The sequence below is a fragment of the Tachypleus tridentatus genome, chromosome 8, assembly GCF_004210375.1.
Source record: "Tachypleus tridentatus isolate NWPU-2018 chromosome 8, ASM421037v1, whole genome shotgun sequence".
NCBI classification, from domain to species: Eukaryota; Metazoa; Arthropoda; class Merostomata; order Xiphosura; family Limulidae; genus Tachypleus; species Tachypleus tridentatus.
In genome coordinates this window covers 52,193,814-52,213,891 of record NC_134832.1, presented here as the reverse complement: position 1 = coordinate 52,213,891, position 20,078 = coordinate 52,193,814, and the positions used below count along the sequence as shown (strand labels likewise).

The 20,078-nt window shown below is 34.5% G+C and overlaps 1 pseudogene across 1 annotated transcript in view; it reads right to left on the bottom strand.

Annotated features, from left to right (window-relative positions):
- LOC143222401 (atrial natriuretic peptide receptor 1-like) overlaps window positions 1-20,078 on the bottom strand; it is a 139,751-nt pseudogene that overhangs the window by 41,350 nt on the left and 78,323 nt on the right. Inside the window, exons 13-14 of the transcript XR_013012228.1 lie at window positions 9,967-10,126; window positions 1,018-1,173 (exon numbers count right to left, since the gene is read on the bottom strand). The product of XR_013012228.1 is annotated as an atrial natriuretic peptide receptor 1-like (transcript). The remainder of the gene's footprint in view (window positions 1-1,017; window positions 1,174-9,966; window positions 10,127-20,078) is intronic.

Below are 20,078 nucleotides of genomic sequence, written 5' to 3'. Positions count from 1 at the left end.
TGTAATACAAGTGTTTTACATTTGTTTTATCCCTGAAACAAAATGTAATACAAGTGTTTTACATTTGTTTTATTCCTGAAACAATATATAATACTAATATTTCCATTTCCTTTATTCCTGAAACAATATATAATACTAATATTTCCATTTCCTTTATTCCTGAAACAATATATAATACTAGTGCTTCCCATTTCCTTTATTCCTGAAACAATATATAATACTAATATTTCCATTTCCTTTATTCCTGAAACAATGTATAACACTAGTGTTTCCCATTTCCTCTATTCCTGAAACAAAATCTGATTCAAGTGTTTTACATTTCCTCTATTCCTGAAACAAAATGTAATACAAGTGTTTTACATTTCCTCTATTCCTGAAACAAAATCTAATACAAGTGTTTTACATTTGTTTTATTCCTAAAACAAAATGTAATACAAGTGTTTTACATTTGTTTTATTCCTAAAACAAAATGTAATACTAGTGTTTTACATTTGTTTTATCCCTGAAACAAAATCTAATACAAGTGTTTTACATTTGTTTTATTCCTGAAACAAAATGTAATACAAGTGTACGGAGATTTTTAAGAGACTAACACGGACTTACTTTCGCAGTAACAGCATTCCAAGGAACACTGCACCATTGCTAGTTTGGCGTTGTGGTTCTTGGACGTGGCCATAACCTTTAACAGGCTCTCCGTTTTCTTTCCTTCCAACAAGCTCGTTTCTTCGGCAGTCAACCACGCGCACTACTGTTGCGAAGGGAACGCACCACCTTAACAGCACGTGCCACTGAGTGTTAAACTTGGTTATTTTGGTTAATTCCGCTCGAAAACAAAAGCTTCATGAACACATGCTAACCGGTATTTTTTGAAAATGCAAGGTTTTATAACGCCTCAGATTTTCTTCTTTCTCGTGGGATAGGGAAGGGGGGTAACTGTAATGCTTCACGGTATGCAGTATTTACATAAATGTATATACAATTTAAAAGTTTATTTCTCTGACAACAAGAAAGTCTTACCTCTTGGGATGACGTCTAAAACACCCAGATAGAATGGGCCTTGACGCACTACAATTTCATGTGTAATGATAGCAAACGCATATATGTCGCCCTTCTGTGTACCTTCTCTTGACTGATGGGGCATGCGCAGAAGTTCAGGAGCGGTCCACAGTTTCCCTGAAAGGAGAGGAAGACCGAAATTATTAACTTCGAAAGAAAATACACATTCGTGAATAAATAAATTATGAAGGAGAAAAAAAATAATTCAACAAGTGTATCGATTCCTATTCATCACTTCCCTTTCCTTCATTCTTTTAACAAATACAAACTATTATTTTTGGAGTCGCGGGAAACTTCGTATAGCAATAGCTCGTCCTTTTTATCATAGCGTGTTTTTTAAAATACATAAAATATATAAAGCAATCGAATAGTTTATTAACAAACACTCTAAGAAATACCGCTGATTGCACACACTCTATTCAAACAGAAAAGACCCAGCATGGCCAGGTGGTTAAGGCACTCGAGTCGTAATCCGAGGGTCACGGGTTCCAATCCACGTCACATCAAACATACTCGAACCTTTCAGCTGTAGGGGCGTTATAATGTTACGGTCAATCCCACTATTCATTGGTAGAAGAGTAGCCCAAGAATTGGCGGTAGGTGGCGATGACTGGCTGCCTTCCCTCTAGTCTTAAACTGCTTAATTAGGGACGGCTAGCGCAGATTGTCCTGGTGTACCTTTGCGCGAAATTAAAAAAAACAACAACAAACAAACAGAAAAAAATAGCGAAACAAAGTAATCAATTGGATCAATGAAAAGGAACACAGTGTTGATACTTACGTGGTCGTTGAACGCGTGGGTTTTATAAAATGATAAACATGAGGAAGGGGACACAAGTGAAAAAATAATAATATAAGAAAGGGTCCTGACACATTGAGCTAAAAAAAAGTATTAAAATCAACTGGTTGACTTTTATAACATATATACTGTGTATAAAATAAACAAATTGAGACATATAAAAGTAGTAGAATACAACTTAAGAATTGAAAAACAAAATTAGGCACGAGAAAACAAAAATAAAACTTAGAATTTAACAATTAAAGGAGTAAAAATGAAAAGCAAACACAGTAGACATACAAAAATGAAGATGGACGTTCCCAGTAGGTATGTTATATTTCATAATCGTGCTGTTATGCAGTGAAAACAGTTTTACAGGCGAAAGAGTATTCCTGAAGATATTCTAAATTTCACATGCAAGTGAAAGAAGAGATAATTCAAAATGCAGTTCCATCGAATAGTCTGTTTATTCACTTTTTAGGTGTATGTTAGTAATAGTAATTCATGGAAAGTTACTATTGTGATTTATGGGGAGATGATGTTCCTAACATGGGGAACCTCGTCAAGCCTAAATTTGTTCATACTCTCAATGTAAATTCGTAACTATCTACCATGATTGGTATTTTGTGACTAGAATCTTATATTTCCACAAAGGTGACATTTAATATATCTTTCTGAAGAAATGAGATTTATAATAAAGTAAAAAAAAACACACTTTTATCGTGTTACATATTTTTTGAAAATTAATATTTTATTAGCTTACTCAAGCCAGTCTATGATATGTGAACATAAAATACCAGCCCACTACAGCCTCACAAATTTGTAGCTGTCACTAAATAAATCACAATTTATTCTTTAAATGAGAACTAATGATTGTTCGCTAGTCGGTTTGAGGATAGACTCAGACCCAAAGCTCTCTCTACCGCATTACAACCTATAAAAACTCCAGACCCAAAGCTCTCTCTACCACATTACTAGCTATATAAACTTCAAACCCAAAGCTCTCTCTACCACATTACAAGCTATAAAACTTCAGACCCAAAGCTCTCTCTACCACATTACTAGCTATATAAACTTCAAACCCAAAGCTCTCTCTACCACATTACTAGCTATAAAATCTTCAGACCCAAAGCTCTCTCTACCACATTACAAGCTATAAAAACTTCAAACCCAAAGCTCTCTCTACCACATTACAAGCTATAAAACTTCACTTCAAACCCAAAGCTCTCTCTACCACATTACAAGCTATATAAACTCCAGACCCAAAGCTCTCTCTACCACATTACAGACCCAAAGCTATATAAACTTCAGACCCAAAGCTCTCTACCACATTACACTATAAAACTTCAGGACCCAAGCTATAAAATAAAACTTCAGACCCAAAGCTCTCTCTACCACATTACAAGCTATACAAATAAAAACTTCAGACCCAAAGCTCTCTCTACCACATTACAAGCTATAAAACTTCAGACCCAAAGCTCTCTCTACCACATTACAACCTATAAAAACTTCAGACCCAAAGCTCTCTCTACCACATCACAAGCTATAAAAACTTCAGACCCAAAGCTCTCTCTACCACATTACAAGCTATAAAAACTTCAGACCCAAAGCTCTCTCTACCACATTACAAGCTATAAAATCTCTCTCTCTCTGCCACATTACAACCTATAAAACTTCAAACCCAAAGCTCTCTCTACCACATTACAGGCTATAAAACTTCACCCATTACAAGCTATATAAACTTCCAGACCCAAAGCTCTCTCTACCACATTACAAGCTATATAAACTTCAGACCCAAAGCTCTCTCTACCACATTACAAGCTATAAAAACTTCAGACCCAAAGCTCTCTCTACCACATTACAAGCTATAAAAACTTCAGAACCCAAAGCTCTCTCTACCACATTACAAGCTATATAAACTTCAAAGCTCTCTCTACCACATTACAAGCTATATTAAACTATAAAACTTCAGACCCAAAGCTCTCTCCACATTACAAGCTATAAAACTTCAGACCCAAAGCTCTCTCTACATTACATTATAAACTTCAACCCAGCTATTAAAATAAAAACTTCAGACCCAAAGCTCTCTCTCCACATTACACCACATTACATTAAGCTATATAAACTTCACTCTCTCTGCCAACACTATAAAAACTTCAGACAAAGCTCTCTCTCTACAAGCTATAAGGCTTCAGCTACAACCTCTCTCTGCCATTACAGGCTAAAAACTTCAAACCCAAAGCTCTCTCTACCACATTACAAGCTATATAAACTTCAGTTCTCTCTAGACAAGCTATATAAACTTCAAACCCAAAGCTCTCTCTACCACATTACAAGCTATAAAAACTTCAAACCCAAAGCTCTCTCTACCACATTACAAGCTATATAAACTTCAGAACTCTCTACCACATTACAAGCTATAAAACTTCAAACCCAAAGCTTCTACCACATCACAAGCTATAAAACTCTAGGACCCAAAGCTCTCTACCACATTACAAGCTATATATAAACTTAAACCCAAAGCTTCTCACTACATACATAAGCTATAAAAAACTTAAACCCAAAGCTCTCTACCACATTACAACCTATATAAACTTAGCTACCCAAACCTCAGCTTTCACCACATTCAAGCTCTCTCTCTACCACATTACAAGCTATAAAAACTTCAGACCCAAAGCTCTCTCTACCACATTACAAGCTATATAAACTTCAGACCCAAAGCTCTCTCTACCACATTACAAGCTATAAAAACTTCAGATTACAACAAGCTATATAAACTTCAGACCCAAAGCTCTCTCTACCACATTACAAGCTATATAAACTTCAAACCCAAAGCTCTCTCTACCACGTTAATATATATAAGTATATTATTTGCTGTTAAAAGAGAAAATAAGTTATTTTCACACAAACTCCTACAAATAAATCGGTATTTGTATTTAATTAATAAAAGAAACCTTTGTATTTAGCTAAAATAAAACTTCGTTGAGCAGTTTTTGGCCCTCCATAAAACTCTTATCAGTATTACGTATTGTTCGAAGTATAATACGTAAGATAATCTCACTACATAATGACGAACATTTATAAAACAATCTGCCCTTGGGTGATCCCATATATTCACCCGTCATTTTACTGTTGACCCACGGGCAGACCTTCTTTTATTAACTCCGCTGAGTAGCGGTAAGTCTTCGGATTTATGACGCTAAAATCAGGGGGTTCAATACCCCTCGGAGGACACAGCAGATAGCTTTATGTGGCTTTGGTATAAGAAAAACACACACATATACTGACTAACAAATGATTAAAGAATTACACAAAACGTCACAACTAACTCTATTTGCCATTCAGTGTATACTCTGATCACAGAGCTGGGACCATCTATTTCCAAACTCGCCTGAGCACACCCGTCAACACACGTGAGTGTTCATGAAAAGCCCCTGGAAGTAACGTTTAATAGTGTCAAAAAGAAGACCAGAAGTAACTGACTGCGTTTGTACATTTCACCTACTCAGTACACAAACACGACAAAACCATCATAAATTAGGAGTCGGCGAATAAATCCTGTTTCTAGGCCTTATACAATCAGGCTCCGGCATGGCCAGGTGGTTAGGGCGCTCGACTCGCAATCTGAGGGTCACGAGTTCGAATCCCCGTCGCACCAAACATGCTCGCCCTTTCAGCCGTTGGGAGTTATAATGTGACGGTCAATCCAATTCTTCTTTGGTAAAATAGTAGCCCAAGGTTTGGCGGTAGGTGGTGATGACTAGTTGTCTTCCCTCTAGTCTTACACTACTAAATAAGGGACGACTAGCGCTGATAGCCCTCGTGTAGCTTTGCGCGAAATTCAAAACAAACAAACTTATAAAATCAACTTTATCTGGCAGCTAACAGATCAAGCTGAAATGGTCTGAACCACTTTGTATAAAATCACGAGGAGATTAATATATAAAGCGTTGTGGCGTTATAATGTTACAATCAATCCCACTATTCGTTGGTAAAAGAATAATCCAAACGTTGGCGGTGGGTGGTGATGACTAGTTGCCTTCCCTCTAGTCTTACACTGCTAAATTATGGACGGTTAGCGCTAATACCATTATTGTAACTATGCGCGAAATTCAAAACAAACGAACTTATAATATCAACTTTATCTGGCAGCTAACAGATCATGTTGGAAAAGTCCGAATCATTTTGTATAAAACCACGAGGAGATAGGTAAATATGTGAAGGTGTGTAATTGAATTTGATTATCTCATTGTGTATTGTTTGTTCGTTGTTAAGCATTATGATACACCATGGATTATCTGCGCTGTGCCTATAACAAGAAACATTCACATAACAACGTAATACGGTTATATACAAGTATGGTTTTTAGTAACAAAAGGAAACGTATATTTATTTGTGATTTTTTTTTTCCTGTTCGTCACCAAAACGTGTAATTTTAACGGGGAAGCTGTGAATGACGTAAAACTTAATCTGTTCTCTGATTCGCTACTCACGCTGCCGAAGAGTTTGCTTTCGCTTCATCACCGTTCCTTTGTATCACATCCTGTGAATAATATATTAACTTAAATATCAGTTTGATGGTTTTTTTTTTATTGAATGCAAAAAAGTTAACGTTTTAACATCCGGTTATTAATGAACCTTCTACCTTACATTGTTCAATAATACATAATGTTTGTTTGCTTTTGAATTTCGCGCAAAGCTACACGAGGGCTATCTGCGTCCGTAATTAAGCAGTGTAAGACTAGAGGGAAAGTAGCTAGTCATCACCATCCACCACCAACTCTTGGGATACTCTTTTACCGACGAATAGTGGGATTGACCGACACATTATAACGCCACAACGGCTGAAAGGGCAAGCATGTCGAACGCCTTAACCCACCTGGCCATGCCGGGCCTAGTACATTATTGAGAATCCATGGTTCGTGTCCCGTTCAAAAACAAAACGCCTCTACACTTTGGGACCATGAATGTGTTATAAGAATAACAGTCATTCCTGTTATACGATTACAATAGTCCCATTATTTCTAGGGGATGTCAACTGTCTTCCCTTCAGTGTATCAACTTTAAACTGGTGAAGTTAGCACAGAAAACTCATTGTATAGCTTCGTGTGAACGAATTTCCGAAACAAACAAACTCTCATGGTGTGTTTTCGTGATGCACGAAACTCAGACGGAACCTGTCGGCAGAGTGGAAACTTCCTCTGATGAACTGCAATTTGAAATCAGAGACATGCCTCTAAAAAAAGTATGTTTTTTAAGTTGCTTGCAGTAAACATTATGGTGGTGTTTCACAGTGATATAACAGCCATTAATAGCGAGACTAATGAGACAGTTCCTTGCTCAAACCCGTAATCTGACTACATAACCAACATACTACTTCCTTATCCGTGCCTTGTTTAATTTGTTCTTTATTGCAATCTGTTTCTCGTTGTTTCTGAACTAACTATCTGAACGATATATATTTTTAAAAAGTAAGAATCGTTTTGTCTTTCTATTAACCAAATCTAAAATAAGTACAACTACTTGTGTGTGTGTGTTTTCATATAGCAAAGCCACATCGAGCTATCTGCTGAGTCCACCGAGGGGAATCGAACTCCACCGATTTTAGCGTTGTAAATCCGTAGACTTACCGCTGTACTAAGGGGGAACACAATTACTTGTAAACACAACTGGAAAATGCTGTGTCATATAACACGTTAGTGGTATGGATGTTTTTCCAATTTATTATACTCTTACGAAATATTTAAAGCAATCAGAAAAGACAAGATTTGTTCTCAAGTCAGGATTTATGGTCTTTTTCTGATTTATAGACTTCTCTCCTTGTTGTTACGACTTTGTACACCAACCTGAACCAATAAGATAAACCAGATTTAAAGAACGATAGACATAGACGTTTCTTCTTGTTTGTTTGTTTTTCTTAAAAGCTTTAAACAACGAACACCAACGTCTTTTTCTTGGTCTCAGCAGAATGAAAATCGATTATAAGATTAAAAGGCTGGAAACTGTTGTCTGCAAATATGCACTCGACCGTCGTTTTTAAAGTATCGTTATGAAGTAAAATATTGGACTAACAATCGCAGGAATGAGTAAGAACAGACAAACCTTCTTTAGAGCAAGTGTTTGTTTCACTAACATCACCACACAAGTGTATAGTTTGTTTGTTTTTTCAATTTCGCGCAAAGCTACAAGAGGGCTATCTGCGCTAGCCGTCCCTAATTTAGCAGTGTAAGACTAGAGGGAAGGCAGCTAGTGATCCCCACCCACCGCCAATATTGGACTACTTTTTTACCAACGAATAGTGGGATTGACCGTCACATTTAATTAATATATGTAAAATTACAAATTAAAAGCACGTTTCATAAAGGTAAAGGAATTCATTGCCGTTTCGGTGTTGCTGTTAAAACAATAATAAAATCATTGTTGGTCGTGTTCATCATATCTTTAAGGTTCACGTTAGTCTCAGCGCTAATATTTTAAAGATAGTTCGAGAAATAAAATCTATTTTGAGTGTCAGTGGCAAGGTTACGGACCTACAATGATGTAGTTCGGTTAACTTCCACATGGTGGACAGAGTTCAGGTCGTCTAGTTGTTTTTCTTTTATTGATTATTGTAGACTTAAGCACCAAACTACATAATAAGCTATCTGTGCATTGCCAACCAGGCTTATCAAAAACTAGTCCTAGCAATGTGAGTTCGTGGAAATTTTGCTGTGCCACGACTGGGAGTTAACAAGCAGTTGCAAAGCTAAAGTAACGACAAGTGTTGTTTCGCAAACGGCGCGTTCTGATTTTTCTTATCCTTCTTGAAACATTTTTGTAAATACTCAGTACCTTACATAGCAGAAGTGAGGCCCTTTAAGCCGTTGAGGCGCTATAAAGTAACGGTCAATCCCATTATTCGTTGATAAAAGAGCAGCCCAAGAGTTGGCGGTGGGTGGTGATGACTAGCTGCCTTCCCTCTAGTCTTACACAACTAAATTAGGGACGGCTAACGCAAATAGTCATCTTGTAGCTTTGCGCGAAATTAAAAACAAACCAAACTATCCACCACAAGGTGGTACAGCTAGTAGAACTTTATCTTAATATATTTTACGAACATCTTTATATAGAACGCATAATTATCTATCTTTTTCTAACCGTAAACTAGGACAGTAATACCTATATTTGCGCTTCAGTATTTCCGAAATTAAAATAAATGAATTTTAAGTGTACCCTTTCTCTTTGGTGGGGCCCGGCATGGTCAGGTGGTTAAGGCACTCGACTCGTAATCCGAGGGTCACGGGTTCGAATCCCAGTCACATCAAACATGCTCGCCCTTTCAGCCGTGGGGGCGTTGTAATGTGACGGTCAATCCCACTATTCGTTGGTAAAAAGTAGCCCAAGAGTTGGCGGTGGGTGGTGATGACTAGGTGCCTTCCCTCTAGTCTTACACTGCTAAATTAGGGACGGCTAGCGCAGATAGCCCTCTTGTAGCTTTGCGCGAAATTAAAAAACAAACAAATTATACACTTGTGTGGTGATGTTAGTGAAACAAACACTTGCCGCCCAACATGCCTTCCCTGTAGTCTTACACTGCTAAATTAGAGACTGCTAGCACAGATAGTCCTCGAGTAGCTTTGCGCGAAATTCAAAACAAACCAAGCTAAAAATGCTCGTCCTTTCAGCTGTGAGGGCGTTATAATGTAACAGTCAGTCCCAGTATTCATTGGATAAAGAGTAGCCCAAGAGTTGGCGGTGGGTGGTGATGACTAGCTGCCTTCCCTCTAGTCTTACACTGCTAAATTAGGTACGGCTAGCGCAGATAGCCCTCGAGTAGCTTTGTGCGAAATTAAAAACAAACAAACAAATAATTAAAATAAAAAGTAATTTTGCCGACTTCTGACTTTAATCAAAATATTATTTTGATATAGTCGATATCAGATTTAAATATGTTACATCTACCCTAAGTGTTATCTAAAATTAATTTTCACTGTTTTCTCTAATGCCTTATTTTTCTCGTTAAGAAATGTTGAAGAAAGCACAGTTTGCAAAGCATAGTTATAATAACAGGTGGTTGAGTGACTGCGTAATTTTGAATCATGTTTTAAAACGAAAACGTTCTTTAGAAGCAAACACGTTTAGGGTTCACTTACTTCTCCAATAGTCGTAGGAATCAACATTCTCGTCATATACTCGCAGGCTGTGGAAACCGAAGTCCGTGATTTTCAATACAAACCTGCTGTCAACCACACAATTGGAAGACTTTAGGTTCCCATGGCAACGGACCTCGCTTACATGGAGATAAGCCATACCCTGTGAAGAAAGAAAACATTTAAGGTGTCTGTTTAAGTCACAACATTGATTAAAGAGTCTTTAATTGTTCCACAAATCACACTGAAAGTAACTTCACGTGCTAAAATAGAATCAGGCGACGAGTTCATATTTTAGATACTGGTAGGGATCGTCCAAAAATTGAAAATTGTTCAATAAAATATAAGAATAATTATTTGAGGAGAACTTTCCTTAGTCATACATATTAAACGAAGTCGTAACCAGCGTATATCTAAAATTATTAAACAGAAATACTGTTGGATTAATGCTTACCTGATGTTGGATTTTAAAGAGTTATTAATAAAAGATTGTTAAACTGTTGTACTGTTGGATTAATGATTTCCTGGTGTTAAATTGTAACGTTTTCAACAGAAGATTGTTAAACTGTTGTACTGTTGGATTAATGATTTCCTGGTGTTAAATTGTAACGTTTTCAACAGAAGATTGTTAAACTGTTGTACTGTTGGATTAATGATTTCCTGGTGTTAAATTGTAACGTTTTCAACAGAAGATTGTTAAACTGTTGTACTGTTGGATTAATGATTTCCTGGTGTTAAATTGTAACGTTTTCAACAGAAGATTGGTAAACTGTTGTATTATTGGATTAATGATTTTCTGGTGTTAAATTGTGAAGTTTTTAACAGAAGATTGTTAAATTGTTGTACTGTTGGATTAATGATTTTCTGGTGTTAAATTGTGAAGTTTTTAACAGAAGATTGTTAAACAGAAATACTGTTGGATTAATGATTTTCTGGTGTTAAATTGTGAAGTTTTAACAGAAGATTGTTAAACAGAAATACTGTTGGATTAACAGAAGATTGTTAAACAAATTGTTGTACTGTTGGATTAATGATTTTCTGGTGTTAAATTGTGAAGTTTTTAACAGAAGATTGTTAAACAGAAATACTGTTGGATTAATGATTTTCTGGTGTTAAATTGTGAAGTTTTTAACAGAAGATTGTTAAACAGAAATACTGTTGGATTAATGATTTTCTGGTGTTAAATTGTGAAGTTTTTAACAGAAGATTGTTAAACAGAAATACTGTTGGATTAATGATTTTCTGGTGTTAAATTGTGAAGTTTTTAACAGAATATTGTTAAACTGTTGTACTGTTGGATTAATGATTTTCTGGTGTTAAATTGTGAAGTTTTTAACAGAAGATTGTTAAACAGAAATACTGTTGGATTAATGATTTTCTGGTGTTAAATTGTGAAGTTTTTAACAGAAGATTGTTAAACTGTTGTACTGTTGGATTAATGATTTTCTGGTGTTAAATTGTGAAGTTTTTAACAGAAGATTGTTAAATTGTTGCACTGTTGGATTAATGATTTTCTGGTGTTAAATTGTGAAGTTTTTAACAGAAGATTGTTAAATTGTTGTACTGTTGGATTAATGATTTTCTGGTGTTAAATTGTGAAGTTTTTAACAGAAGATTGTTAAATTGTTGCACTGTTGGATTAATGATTTTCTGGTGTTAAATTGTGAAGTTTTTAACAGAAGATTGTTAAACAGAAATACTGTTGGATTAATGATTTTCTGGTGTTAAATTGTGAAGTTTTTAACAGAAGATTGTTAAACAGAAATACTGTTGGATTAATGATTTTCTGGTGTTAAATTGTGAAGTTTTAACAGAAGATTGTTAAACAGAAATACTGTTGGATTAATGATTTTCTGGTGTTAAATTGTGAAGTTTTTAACAGAAGATTGTTAAACAGAAATACTGTTGGATTAATGATTTTCTGGTGTTAAATTGTGAAGTTTTTAACAGAAGATTGTTAAACAGAAATACTGTTGGATTAACGACTATGACGTTTTAAAATTGACATATTGCAACCATGCCTTTAAACGGTACTGAATTAATGAGAAAATTCTGCATTTTTATATACATTCACTAAATTACGTGACCATAGAGTTTATTTAAATCTTATATTGAAATATATTAATATTCATACAGTTTTATCAACTGATTACTTTTTAACAAATGTTCTTTGAAAGTCAGTCAACAATAATTTTATTGGGCTTGAGGTAAGGTGGTGAGTGTGAAAAAAAATCACAACTCTAATTTAAAAATATCCATCGATAACCTGGTGATACTTAATGGTAACGTTCTTTAGTAGTCGACACGAATTTTTATTTCTAATATAATGAATTCAAACCAATAAAACAATCTAATATGACCCGTTTAAGTTTATTATTTCTCCTTGAATATTATTACCATTAATTTTTTTATTAAGGAAAGTCAATTTCAATTGTTATGTTCCTTGATTTAGGATTCAACTTGGAAAATCTCGTGAGGTACTACTGGGATTACGACCGAAAACATCGCTAATAGCGAGAGTGTTTAACTAATAAATAGCACATTCTAATTACTATAGAATTTAGTTTCTGTATATTGAATTATGACGTTACGTACTTCTGATATATTTGTTATACTGAGTTTACTTAATTAGTTTAGAATATGTTTTTTCTCTATAAAATTAATTTTGATCGTAATTTGTTAGCATAATTAGCATGAAATCGTCCAAACGAAAGACCTTTGTTCATTTAATTTAAATAGTATTATTTATATTTGAATTCAATTAACTTATAATAACTTACTGACATGAGGCTCTAAACGAAAAGTTACTAAAGTATTTTCCAGAAACATCAGTTATAAAACCTAGGAGAGTACCTCCATAAGGTTGTTGTTGTTTTGAATTAAGCATAAAGCTACACAATGAGCTATCTGTGCTCTGCCCACCATGGGTATTGAGACCCGGTTTTAGCGTTGTAAGCCAACAGATATACCGCTGAGCCACTGGAGGTGGGGGGAAACACCTCCATAAGGTTTGTGGAGAAACGATTAGAAATTGTCTTCCAGAAACTATTACAATAAATAATTTCAAGAAGTGTCTATATAGAACTTGCGAAGATTATTTATCTTTTTATCACAATTTTTTCAATAGTTTTTATCTTATAAAAATTTCATACAATTTAGTAATATTTCGAACACTGACGTTCAATAGAAATAGACAGCTACCACTTAAAAACAAATTCAATGCGATAACTAAATTATGACACACTTATTTCCACTAGCTCGTTTATAATAATATTTATTAATTCATCAGGAGTTCATGTTACTCAGTTACAGTAACTGCAAACGAAGTCTCGTAGTGTCAAACAAATTTGTGTCGCACAGACTTACTGTTTCCTTCCACAATTACAAATCAGATTTTGATCGATCCAAACTTTACAGAGCTTGTACGTCAACAGCGAAGTCTCATTAGGAGTTTCACTTTGTGGATGCTATTTTGTGGCTCATTAAAAGAAGATGGTGGTGAGCAACTGTGAAGTGACTTGAGAACAAAGACATGAAGGGACTATAGTCATTATACATTACACAAGTTAAGAGTGCAAGTTAAGAGAATAAAAGATAAACTAATTAGCAGTTCGTTATGATTTTCTTTCGAATATTCAGATCTCATCTTGAATCGCCTTATTCAGGACGAGGAATTAAATATATTTTAGTTAAGTTTCTATGGTTCATGTCCGTATAGAACTATTTCATATGGATTTCTTATATTAAAATATTTCATCTACTAACTTACAGGGAAATGTAACATTTATTCATTACGTGTAAATTCTGTTAGCAATGCATTTTTATTTGTCCTTTTACCATAGTAAATTGAAAAAAAACAAACACGAATTGTCTTTCACGTTGGTAAATAGACCTTATAGAAAAACCTAGGAACTGTTTTTCATCCTGGTATTACAGTTGTAATAGAACAAACTATAAACTGTTTTTCATGCTGGTATTACAGATGTAATAGAAGAAACTGTAAATTGTCTCATGCTGGCTTTACAGATGTAATAGAAAAAACTGTAAATTGTCTCATGCTGGCTTTACAGATGTAATAGAAGAAACTATATTGTTTATGCAATAGTTTATACAGTAGTTTATACAATAGTTTATACTCTAGGTTATACAAGTGTTTATACAATAATTTATACAGTGGTTTACAAAATAGTTTATACAATAATTTATACAGTGGTTTATACAATAATTTATACAGTGGTTTATAAAATGGTTTATACAATAGTTTGTACAGTAGTTTATACAATGGTTTACACAACTGTTTATAGAATAATTTATACAGTAGTTTATACAATAGTTTTTATAATGCTTTATACGATAGTTCATATAATGGTTTATACCGTAGTTCGTACAATTGTTCATACAATAATTTATGAAACAGTTTATGCATGATATTATACAATAGTTTATAGAATACTTGTAGTTTATGCAATGGTTTATAGAATAATTTATACAATATTTTATATAATGCTTTATACAATATTTTATGCAGTAGCTTATACAATAGTTTATACAATAATTTATACAGTAGTTTATACTTTAGTTTATACAATAGTTTATAGAACAGCTTATACAGTAGTTTATAAAATAGTTTATAGAGTAGCTTATGCAATTATTTATACAGTAATTTATACAATGGTTTATACAATAAATTATAAAGTAGTTTACAATACTTTATATAATGGTTTATGCTATAGTTTATACAGCACTGTATGGAATAGTTTATACAATAATTTATAAGGTAGTTTATATAATAGTTTATACAATAGTTTATACAATAATGTATAAGGTAGTTTATATAATAGTTTACACAGTAGTTTATATAATAGTTTATACAGTAAGTTATACAATAGTTTATACAGTAGGTTGTACAACAATTTATACAGTAGTGTGTACAGTAATTTATATAATAGTTTATACAGTAGCTTATACAATGGTTTATACATTAGTTTACACAATAGCTTTTACAATAGTTTGTACAATGGTTTATAGAATGGTTTATACAATAGTTTATAGAATAGTTTATACAGTAGTTTATAGAATATTTTATACAAATTTTGTATAGTAGTTTATAGAATAGTTTATACAGTAGTTTATAGAATAGTTCATACAGTAGTTTATAGAATAGTTCATACAGTAGTTTATAGAATAGTTCATACAGTAGTTTATAGAATATTTTATACAAATTTTGTATAGTAGTTTATAGAATAGTTCATACAGTAGTTTATAGAATAGTTCATACAGTAGTTTATAGAATATTTTATACAAATTTTGTATAGTAGTTTATAGAATAGTTCATACAGTAGTTTATAGAATAGTTCATACAGTAGTTTATAGAATATTTTATACAAATTTTGTATAGTAGTTTATAGAATAGTTCATACAGTAGTTTATAGAATAGTTCATACAGTAGTTTATAGAACAGTTTATACAATAGTTTATAGAATGGTTTATACAATAGTTTATAGAATAGTTCATACAGTAGTTTATAGGATAGTGTATAAAGGTGTTTATAGAGTACCACTTGATATATTAAAAAAACTTTCGTTTGTTAAGGTAGATAAAAATGTGCCAGGTACTGACGAAACAAAAATGTTTTGTGTACTTTATCAAATGGATTTGTTATGGAAATAACGTAATATCAAATGATATTGTTTTGAGTATCAGAAGTAATGTAATTTCAAAGGATATTGTTTGTAAAAATCATTATTAATTACGTTAATTTTGAGAAAGACTCAGGTTTACTCTGTTTCGATATGATGCCTATAAAATAAAAACAAACAGAAACACCACCAAGCGTTAGTTTTAGGAGTTCAGGATATCAAGAAACAACATTTCGAATTATTCAATGCGAACAAAAACAACACACTCGAAGTAACTTTCAAAACACTTTGGTGATGACGGTTGTTCCGAAGGCTTTAACGAACCTATTACACCGTGTCATTAAGAAACAAGAGGGCCCAGCACGGCCAGGCGGATTAAGGCGCTCGATACGTAAACTGAGGGTCACGGGTTCGAATCCCGGCCGCAATAAACCTGCTCGCCTTTTCAGCAGTGGAGGCGTTATAATGTGACGATCAATTCTACTATTCGTTGGTGAAAGAGTAGCCCAAGAGTTGGCGGTGGGTGGTGATGACTAGCTGCTTTCCCTCTAGTCTTACACTGCTAAATTAGGGACGGCTAGCGCAGATAGCCCTCGAGTAGCTTTGCGCGAAATTCTAAAACAAACAAACAAACAATAAGAAACAAAGAGTTAGTATTGAGCAGTTTGAACTTACTTTACTCAACTTAAGTGGTTTTAAAATCGTACCTATTCATATTTAACTGTTGTTCTCGAAATTAATGCAAGCTAGAGTGAAACATGTTGTAGAAACGAGACGACCCAATGAATATTGTAGGGTTTGTTTTCGTGTTTAGAAATTGTCGTGAGGTAATAAAATATGTCATAACGAATGTAACTTCAACTCCCCTTCTATCTGAAGGATTTTTAACACTAAAATTCATGTTTCGATACCGACTTTGGTTTTATCACGGATACCCCATCGCGCAGATAAATCCTTCAGCAGAAAGAAAGAAATCAGATGTATTCTACAGACAGCTGGTATGGGTATATTGACTTAAGTTAAAATAAAGTACAGAACAGTGTTTCGACCATCTTAGGTCATCTTCAAATTAATAAAGAGAGAATTTGCTACTGACCGTTGCCGGACACATGTATTAGGCACGGGATTCTAGGGGGCGTTGCAGGTGGACGTCAGTTAGGTTTTCAATTATAAAGGTATAAAGGTAGGTGTTCCTTTATATTGGTTTAATTTTGGTTTGAGTTACTGTATAAGTAGGGCTTCTTTGATCTTGCGTTTGTTGTTGTTTTGAATTAAGCACAAAGCTACATAATGGGCTATATGTGCTCTGCCCACCGCGGGTATCGAAACTCGGTTTTTAGTGCTGTAAGTTCGCAGACATACCGCTGAGCCACTGGGGGGCTTTTGAGTTTGTTTATATTTGTTTCTCTACTTAATATTTGGGTATTTCTATGGTTATGTTGTGTTTATTTGATTTGTAGTGTTCAAAAACGTGTGAAAGTGTTTTTATTCTTTGAATGTAGTTTCCATTTTTCTGCTTGTTTCTCCAACATAGAAGTCTTGGCAGTTGTCGCATCGTATTTTATAAATAATGTTTTTACATAGTATTGACTTCAGTTTTGCACCTGGGTTTTGAATAAATTTGGTGACTACTGGAATTTTATGTTTTGTTATAAGTTCTTTTCTAAATATTGGTTATTTTTTCGCTGAAGTTTGGAATATATGGTATACAGCAGAGTAAGGTTCTCTAGCCTGGGTTGTATCTTGGGATTGTTGATCTAGGTGTGTGTGCGCACACTATACTGACAAACACAACCCTAACATTATTTATAAAACAGATCGCAACAACTGCCACGACTTCTATGTTGGAGAAACAAGCAGAAAAATGGAAACCAGATAGAAATAATAAAAAAAAAAAACACCTTCACACATTTTTGAACACTGTAAATCAAATAAACACAACATAACCATAGAAAACACCCAGATATTAAGTGGAGAAACAAATATAAACAAACGCAAAATCAAAGAAACCCTAATATATACAACAACTAAAACCAAAATTAAACCAATATAAAGGAATTGGATTGTTAAGAGATGAACCAACAAGATAATCCTCACGTTTCCCTAACACGACCGCGTTAGAGTATTTCTTGTGAGTAGCTGTGAAAGTTCAGGACTATGCGACACCTATGTGTAATACTCTGGATCTATGCAATAACGAACCTACAGGGTTGTTTGGATTGTTTTGAATTTCGCGCAAAGCTACACGAGAGCTATCAGCGCTAGCCCTCCATAATTTATAATAGAAATGTATCATTTAATCTTCTTTGTTCCAAAATGTTTATTATTAAATACAGATGACGTAAAATAAAGTCTAAAAAAGTACGATAAATAATCCCTTTAAGTGTATTTTACTAATAACAAAACGATTACTTGTGGAGTTCCAGTGTTAGGTTCTTAATTATTTAATGTTTAGCGTTATATTATATATATATTTTTAACTGAATATATACAAGTGTGGTTTTCGTCAACGATAATTTTGTTAACATGCTTGAAGTTAATTAAGTAACATGAATTGTTGGTTAAATACAAATTAATGTCACTCACACACGGATAAAAGTAAAGCTGTGATAATTACACCACGACAGTTTGTTTATTTGTTTTTTTAAATTTCGCGCAAAGCTACACGAGGACTATCTGCGCTACCCGTTCCTACTTTAGCAGTGTAAGACTTGAGAGAAGGCAGCTAGTCATCACCACCCACCGTCAACTCTTGGGCTATTCTTTTACCAACGAATAATGGGATTGAACGTCAAACTATAACGCCCCCATGGATGAAAGGGCAAGCATGTTTGGTGCGACAGGGATTTGAACCCGCGACTCTCGGATTACGAATCGAACGCCATGCCGGGCCCGCAATTTAAAGGAAAAATAGATAAACGAAATTACCTGGCAAAAACAAACCAGTTAGAATTAAACATAGATTCTCTAACGAAATGGTAGTTTTGGGTGAAAAACACAAAAACATTTATTCAGTTTATAAGTCAACTAAATTTTATTCTGAATAAAACATAAGTTTACTTATTTTTATTTTACTTTAATTAAAACAAATTAAACAAGTTTAAATTATATTCAGTCAACGCTTCGAATTTTAGGCCTAGCTTTGCTCGTGTATCTTGGAACATCTTGTTCACAAATTCATTATTATTTTTTGATGGTGTTGTTTTCTTTAGAGAGAGGGAGGGATAAAGAAAGCGGTATTGTCTATCATTGTAATGCTCGCATCACGAAGCTGTGACCAATTAAAAATCATGTCAAACCCAACTATGAGAGAAGACCAGAATCATGAAACGAAACCTTTTTGGTACAGATGACCAATCAAGACTCACCAGTAGCGAAAACTCAAGAAAGTGTGACATCAACTTTAAAAGCAATAACACAGTTCTAAACGTATAATGAGGCCTAGCATGTTCAAATGGTTAGGACTCTCGACGAGTAATCTAAGGGTCGCAGGTTGAAATCCCCGTCGCACCAAACATGCTCGCTGTTTCAGCCGTGGGGGCGTTATAATGTGACTATCAATCCCACTATTCGTTGGTAAAAGAGTAACCCCAAAGTTGACGGTGGGTGGTGATGGATAGCTGCTTTCCCTCTTGTCTTACACTGCTAAATTAGGAAAGGCTAGCGCAGATAGTCCTCGTGTAGCTTTGCGCGAAAATCTAAACACGTAAACAAACGAACTAAACGTATAGTATATTTTTAAATAAATCGATAACTGTAAAACACTCAATCACAAAATACGTAGGATACTAAAGCCAAGGGTCAGGCGTGTCCGAATGGTTAGCATGACCGTAAAAGTGCTCTCCATACTTTAGGACTGTAGGCGTGCTGTGACAACCAAATTCTGACACCAACTTCTACAGTGAAATTAGTGTCGGTAACAGTCACGTGCTCACACGTATTTGTATGCACGTGCGTGTTATTAAGTGTTAATAAAATACAAAGAATTATACGTAAATTTTATTGAAGTTAAGTTCAGGAAAGGATTTGGAGCATACAACGGTACAAGTGTTTGACCAGTTGACATAAGTTAACGTTTAGTAACGAGAACTCTATTAACTAGCTGCTTTCCATCTAATTCATAAGTTTAAAATAGGCCCGGCATGGCCAAGTGTGTTAACGCGTTCAACTCGTAATCCGAGGGTCGCGGGTTCGAATCCCAGTCGCACCAAACATGCTCGCCCTTTCATCCGTGGGGGCGTTATAATGTGACGGTCAATCCCACTATTTATTGGTGAAATAGTAGCCCAAGAGTTGGCGGTGGGTGGTGATGACTAGCTGCATTCCCTCTAGTCTTACACTGCTAAATTAAGGACGGCCAGCACAGATAGCCCTCGAGTAGCTTTGTGCGAAATTCGAAACCAAACAAACAAAGTTTAAAATAATGGACGAACACGCATAGAATACACTTGTGTAGCTTTTAAATACAATAAAAAT